The sequence below is a fragment of the Ictidomys tridecemlineatus genome, chromosome 16 (genome assembly GCF_052094955.1).
Source record: "Ictidomys tridecemlineatus isolate mIctTri1 chromosome 16, mIctTri1.hap1, whole genome shotgun sequence".
In the NCBI taxonomy this organism is placed as follows: Eukaryota; Metazoa; Chordata; class Mammalia; order Rodentia; family Sciuridae; genus Ictidomys; species Ictidomys tridecemlineatus.
Window position 1 is genome coordinate 37427816 of NC_135492.1, and position 6721 is coordinate 37434536.

Here is a 6721-nt window from a genome sequence, read left to right on the forward strand (position 1 = left end):
AAGGTTCAATTTAAATTGCAAAAATAAATAAAAGTACAAATGTCTTTAAGGTTACTGATGCAGGTTTTTTTCCTAGATGGTTAAACAGCTGTTAAAATGTCAATGTCTATAAAGTGTCTGACAGATTGTCTCTAGGATTTTCCTTTAACAGGAAAAAAAGATTACTAATACTATTCAATGCACTTGTCTGACACCTTGTTTTTAAAAAATAGATATATAAATTACATCTAAATGTATATGAAATTAATCATGGACGTGTTTGTTACAGACATCCGATTGGTTTACAAAGTTAAAATGCTGTTAAATATAATATCAAGTACTGTTAACTCCTTAAATTCCATAAAGTAAAATACTTAATGTTGGTGCTTTCATAAATTGGTAAATTTTTTAAAAAATTTAAAATTATTTTGTGTTATCATAAAAACAAGGTTACTATATATTAAAAGTCCCAACAGGTATAATTCTACATACAAGGAGTCAAGAGGTTTCAACTGCATTTCAATTAAGGTACTGTAAATAACAAAAATATTTCATCTTATTAAAATGGATTAATTTATCTAAATTCAGAAATTTGTAAGTGTTATTTCAAGGTACAAACAAAAAGAAGTATCAGTGGATTAAAAATGATTAAAAGGTTCTAAATATAAAATATTTAGTAAAATATTTTTTACCTGGAAACATTTTTTTATGTGGTAAAGTATGATTATAATATGTCTAAGTAAACAATAAAAGGGTCTAATTAAATAATATAAAGATCTACAAATAAGAGATAAATATTAAAAGGTTTATATGTAACTAAACTGGTAACATATGTAACACAAACTATTCAAGGTTGTTACATAAGGACAAATATTAATGTTCTGATATATTTATTTGTTCAAATGACAAAAACTTCTAAAAATATAAATTACATTGTGTCTGTCAAGTTTTATCCCCTACAGCAAGTAATCTTGGAAAAATTAAGGTTTGTACATCTGTGGCTAAACAGCAACTGTTATTTTAAAGTATTGTCCTACATTACAGAGTCTAGATTTTCCTTTAAAAGCTAACCGTGGTTAATATCAAAACATCAATAAAAGTGGTACATTACTCTTCTCTACAGATTAAATGTTTGCATACCTTTCAGGTATGCAAGTCCTTAAGGTAAAAGGTTTAAGGGAGTATTTTATCAAGCTGATGTTCTCCAAACTAAAACTGTCTGTAATGGTAATTTAAACTTATAAGGATGATATAAATAAATCCCCAATAGAATCTATTATTCGATGCTTTGTAACCAAATCTTTTGTTACCTTTTACTCTAAGGTATAGAAATTTAAAAGGTATCTTACAAGATAATGAAGGCCTGATCTGTTTAGAGGTTAATATTATAAAATATTTTTGCCACTTTTCCACATAAAAGCATAAAAGCAAAGCTCAGCCTGCCCTTAATTAATGTCTCAGATGGTATGTCATATTGTGCTCGCTGACATTCATACAGACTCAGGAAACAACATATGTAAACTTCATACAATGATATTTAAAAAGAGACCAAGATCAGCTTCAGAACCACAGCACTTTGCCTAGGATCTAGGAAGAACAGCCCCACCTGACCCGAGATAAGGCTCTGCCCGCCACCTACAGCTCCTCAGAATGACTTCAAAGTAAGCCAGAGTTCAGTTGATTTAAAGTTATATTCATTAAAATTTGATTTTATTATAAAGATGACTGTGATCTCAAATAGGAAAGATAAGCTATAACTCAGCCAAGGTTCAAAATCATATACCAGCTAACTCTGTTCTTACTATTGTTAATGTCACTGTGTATTTTCACTATAACTGAAAGGAAACTGACCAGGACACTCAGAGCAACCAAGAGACCTTTCTTTGTGGCAGTGCGAGAGAGAGAGAGAGAGAGAGAGAGAGAGAGAGAGAGAGAGAGAGAGAGAGAGAGAGAGAGAGAGAGAGAGAGACCTGGCAAGAGAGTTTTTATAGCCAAAATCTAATGGGCTCTCTGGTCTGCAAGCTGCCTTGTTGGCGAACAGTGATTGTGTCACATAGATGCTAAGGTGTCTCCTGCTTTAGGAAAGGCAGCTCTGACCACAGGCTCTAAGAATGTGAAGTCCCTCAGCCTCAGATAAAGAGAGATTTAGGAGAAGTAGAAAGGTCAGTCTCCAAACTAGAGGTTTCACTAGACTCTGACACAAATAGTCTTACAAAACACATGAGGTCTAGAGCGTCTCTTTCTAAAACAAGGAGGACTTTGTAGGGCCCTAGGAGAAACTTGTTTCTATGCAAACCACTCTGGGATGATCAAGGACAGTTTGGTGCTAATGAGAAACAGGTTAAAGGAAAGAAAGCACAAGAGACTTCAGGCAAATGGTTCCAAAACCTCTTCTCATGGTCCCCTTGGCCGACTACCATCATGTTAGCCACAGTTGGGTCTTAGTCCTTCTCCTGATTGGGATTCCTGTAGGATCCTGCCTCTTAGAAACCCTCCAAACCCATATACACAAGAATGTAGGTGAGGTCCGACTTAAGGGCGTGCCAGGCCAGTGGGGTCCCTTAGACACAGAAGGATGGGAAAGAAACTGAGGCCTCATGATGTGCAAGATTGACATCAAACCCTCTAAAACCAGTGGGGTCAGTGATAGTAAAAGCAAATGTAACTCCATATTGTTTTGTGATTCCATCCTGTAAAACAACCAGGCCAAGTACAAGGATCATGACTGGGGCAAGATCTTTTCCTTTTGTTATAAAAACCTCGAAGAACATGGAACTATAGGGCATTATGTAAAATTGGGGATGTGTAACCAACGTGATTCTGCAATCTGCATTCGGGGTAAAAATTGGGAGTTCATAACCCACTTCAATCTAATGTATGAAATACGATATGTCAAGAGCTTTGAAATATTGTGAACAACCAATAAAAAAAATAAAAGTCTGAGAAAAATTTTTTTAAAAAGATAGAACTATAGGAGGAAGCCTGGTTACTGTTTTGTTAGTTAAACCTTGTAGCTAATGATCCTAACGTGTAGCCAGAAGTGAATTTATTCCTTATGTTTTATCATTTATTGTTGCTGCTATTTTAAGTGAATCTTCCATTATATCTTTTAATCACTTGTTTACATATACAAACTGCTCTATGTATGTATTGTGCATTGAAACACTTTATTGTTTGTAACAGCTTTTCAATTAATATCTTTTATTTTCCATGTAAAATGCTTATCTGCAAATAATAATTTTACACTTTTTCAAAAAAAAAAAAAAACATGGAACTACCTAATGGGGCATTTTTTCTTTAACTAGGGTAAGAGGACTCTCTGCAACTGCTGTGACTGGGCTAACTGGTTATTCCCGCCACCTGACTGCACTCTCTTGCCTCTGTGACCTGGCTTGCTTGCATTGGCTAGACCCCAGAACATTCCTTTTTCGGTTTTCAGGCTTATAAAGAGTGGCAATTGTCCGGGGCTGATCAGGGGCATAGCTTTATGTTCTGGTCAGCGCCACGGGTGTGCTTCAATAAAGGCTTGATTCGATGATACCCGAGTGGTCAGGAAGTCGGTTTATGAAACCCCAGGCCAAAGCTTTAACTATAAACAACAACAGAATAATGCACTTTCCAGAATGGCCTCCTCCCCACACCTCAGAGCCCTCCCCTGTCAGCACCTGCCTGGGCGTCCCCAAGTCTTATTGTCTGCAATCAGAAAGACAAGCTCCAGCTGCTGCCCTTCCTGGGCCAGCTTCCCCCCTCACGCCTCATTGGTCCTCAGTTCCCACCACCTGCGGACAGGGGGCCACTGAGACCCTCAGAATCCTCCATGGTACCAAATCTAACGCTCCGTCCTCGTCACCCTCTAGTTCACTTCTGAGCGGGCTCAGGACACGAGGCCTCGCCTTTCCCAGAAGTCCCAGTTGTTCCGTCTCCCAGTTTTCCGTGGCCCTTCCCGGACGCCCTTGCTCCCTGCCTCCTGCACAGACTTGCCCTCTTCTCCATGTCGCTCCGTAGAGGTGGGCCCTGGGCGCACAGCAAGGCTCCCTGCGCCCCTTCGTGCTCACCCCAGGTCACCCTCAGCCTCAGGGCAGTATTTTCCAGGATGGGGGCCAGCCACCCCCCAGCTGGCTCCAGAGGAAGAGTCAGGGAGTGTCCCTGGTCCTTGGGCCCCTCCCCCACACCACTCCGTCCCAAATCCCCGCTTTTTGCGACAAAATTATCAACGTGTGTTTGTATACATCCACACAACCTCGTGGACATGTGCATAGGACACACACGTGCAGAGAACATGTGCGTAACTGTCCAACCGCTTTTGTCCCCCTGTCGCCTGGTCACGCCACCGTGTTACCTGTGCGTCGTCACGACGTCGCTGTCATCCCTGCCCAGCCACCGCCAAACCGTCCCTTGGAGACCCCGGGGCTGGGCTGGTCTCTCTCCAGCCTGAGGCGCGGCGTCGCCCGCGTCCTGCTGCAGCCAGTCCCCAAGGTCGCCCTGGAGGGTCGAGGCCGCTCCCTGTCCCCGCTTCTCCCCCTGCCCAGGTCAGTGCGGGGGACCGCGGGGGCCGCCTCAGGACCAGCGGTGACAGCCGCGCCACACGCCACCCCCTCGGCCTCCAGGTCACGCCGTCTACACCGCAGGCACCAGGAGGGTCTCCGCGACACGCCGGGACCACGGTCGCGCCCAGAAACCAAGTCTCCAAGGCGACACCCCCGGACCCCAACCCACCTGGACACACGGAGAGTCCACCGCGTCCGTGAGGAGGGACGGAGGAGGCTGCGCAGCGGGTCCTCGGCCTCCCTCCGCGGCCTCCCGCGTGAGGGGGGAACTGCGGCCGGCGGAGCAGACTCTGGGGTCGCATCTCGGGCCGCGGGAGCCCAAACGCACACTGGGTCCACAGCGACCTCTGACGGGATTCCAGACCCACCGCCTGGCAGGCTCCTTCCCTCTTAAGGACGCGCCCGCCCCGCCCTCAGCTTCTGGTCCTCGTGCAGCGCTCACCTGGGAGCCCGGGGCGGGGCGCGCCTCCCGCGAGGTTCCGCTGGCCCCGCCCCCCGCTGCCCTAGGGGTGGGGCTCCACTAGGCCCCGCCCCCAGATCCACCATTCGCTGGGCTTCACTTGGTCCCGCTTGGCTCCGCCCCCCCAGCTCCGCCCATTCGCTGGGCTCCCCTCGCGCTGCTGGGCCCCGCCCCCAGCACCGCCATTCGCCGGGCTCCAGGCTTTCCACTCAGCTCCGCCCCCAGATCCACCATTCGCTGGGCTTCACTTGGTCCCTCTTGGCCCCGCCCCTCCAGCTCTGCCCACTCACTGGGCTCCCCTCCCTCCACTCAGCTCCGCCCCCAGCTCCACCCATTCGCTGGGCTTCACTTGGTCCCTCTTGGCCCCGCCCCTCCAGCTCTGCCCACTCACTGGGCTCCCCTCGCTCCGCTCGGCCCCGCCCCCAGCACCGCCCATTCGCCGGGCTCCACGCTTTCCACTCAGCTCCGCCCCCAGCTCCGCCCATTCCTGGGTTCCACTCCCTCCCTAGGCCCCGCCCCACCCGCTGCTCCTAAGGGTTGGCCTCAGCCGGATCGCTCCGCCCAGCACCTGGGCTCCGCCCACCTGCACTTGCTAAGCCTGACAGAGGAGCAACAGTGCTTCTAAGTGACTTCTCAGTGACCCTTCCACACCAGAATGCAGTCAGAGAGGAGTCCCCTGCTCAAGGTCACCTGGTAGAGAGGGGAGATGAGGGGAGCCTGCCTGTCTTCTGCAGCCAGTTTGCATCCCCAAAGCAGGAGTGAAGCCTGCCGCTGTGGTCCCCAGGTGCTTCCTGGGTGCACGCGAGGTGTCACACAGGAGGCACCAGGGCCTAGACTCCTTATGGCATAACGGGACTCAGGGCTGACTCTTTCCCTGGGACGAGGCGTTAGACGTGTCCAAACTTCTCATCCCACCGGCTGGGAGTGTGGCAGTCACATAGAGCAAAGCGCTTGCCTGGGGTTCCAGAGTCAGGTGGCCAGACACCCACTCCACCTCACTCCTGCCTCCCATGGGCTCCAAGGAAGGCCCTCACCATCTCCTGGACACTGTTAGAAATACACGTGCTCAGGTAACACCCCAGGTGGGCTGCATCTGAACCCTGTGGATGTGAACAAGGCCTGCTCCTGGGGGTTCTGATGCCAGCAAAATCCAAATAAGCTCGTGCACACACACCCGTGGGTACTTAGTGTAGAATGGCCATGCAATGGCCTCGACCTCAAGTTCACTGGAAAAGCCTCTTCACCTGGTGGACATTGATGGGCTCAGAGGAGAGTACCCCAGATCCTGCAAAATCATCAGGGATTCGTTTCTCCAATGTGGGGCTCAGGCAGGCTCCTTCAAGGGGAAAATGGCTGAAGGCTGCTATTTAAGATATTTTAAGGCAAAGATCAGCTGCAGAAATAAAGCATTTTACCTAAAATTTGCCATGAGCCCCAGCTCCCCTGAGATAATGCTCTGCCTCTCACCTTGCACCAAGTCAGGATGCCCCCAAAGTAGGCCAGAATGAAGCGCAATTAATGTTACATTCCCAAGATACATTTTTTTATTGTAAAGATTCCAGTGGTGTAAAAAAAAAAAAAAGAACCAGGGATATAATATGGAACTGAGTAAAGGATTTGGATAAAATGCATTTTGGGGTTCATAGCTATTATACAAACTGAACATGCTTTTACTCTCCTTAATTTCATTTTGGATTTTCTTTGTAAAACGTTGTAGCTGTTGCCCGTTTGGTGT

General features: G+C 47.3%; 1 long non-coding RNA gene across 1 annotated transcript in view; it reads right to left on the reverse strand.

Annotated features, from left to right (window-relative positions):
* The window catches only part of LOC144371148 (uncharacterized), a 69616-nt gene extending 64798 nt beyond the window's left edge, over positions 1-4818 (reverse strand). Inside the window, exon 1 of the long non-coding RNA XR_013431248.1 lies at positions 4696-4818. This is a non-coding gene — a long non-coding RNA (uncharacterized LOC144371148). The remainder of the gene's footprint in view (positions 1-4695) is intronic.
* Between the last annotated feature and the right edge of the window lie 1903 nt (positions 4819-6721).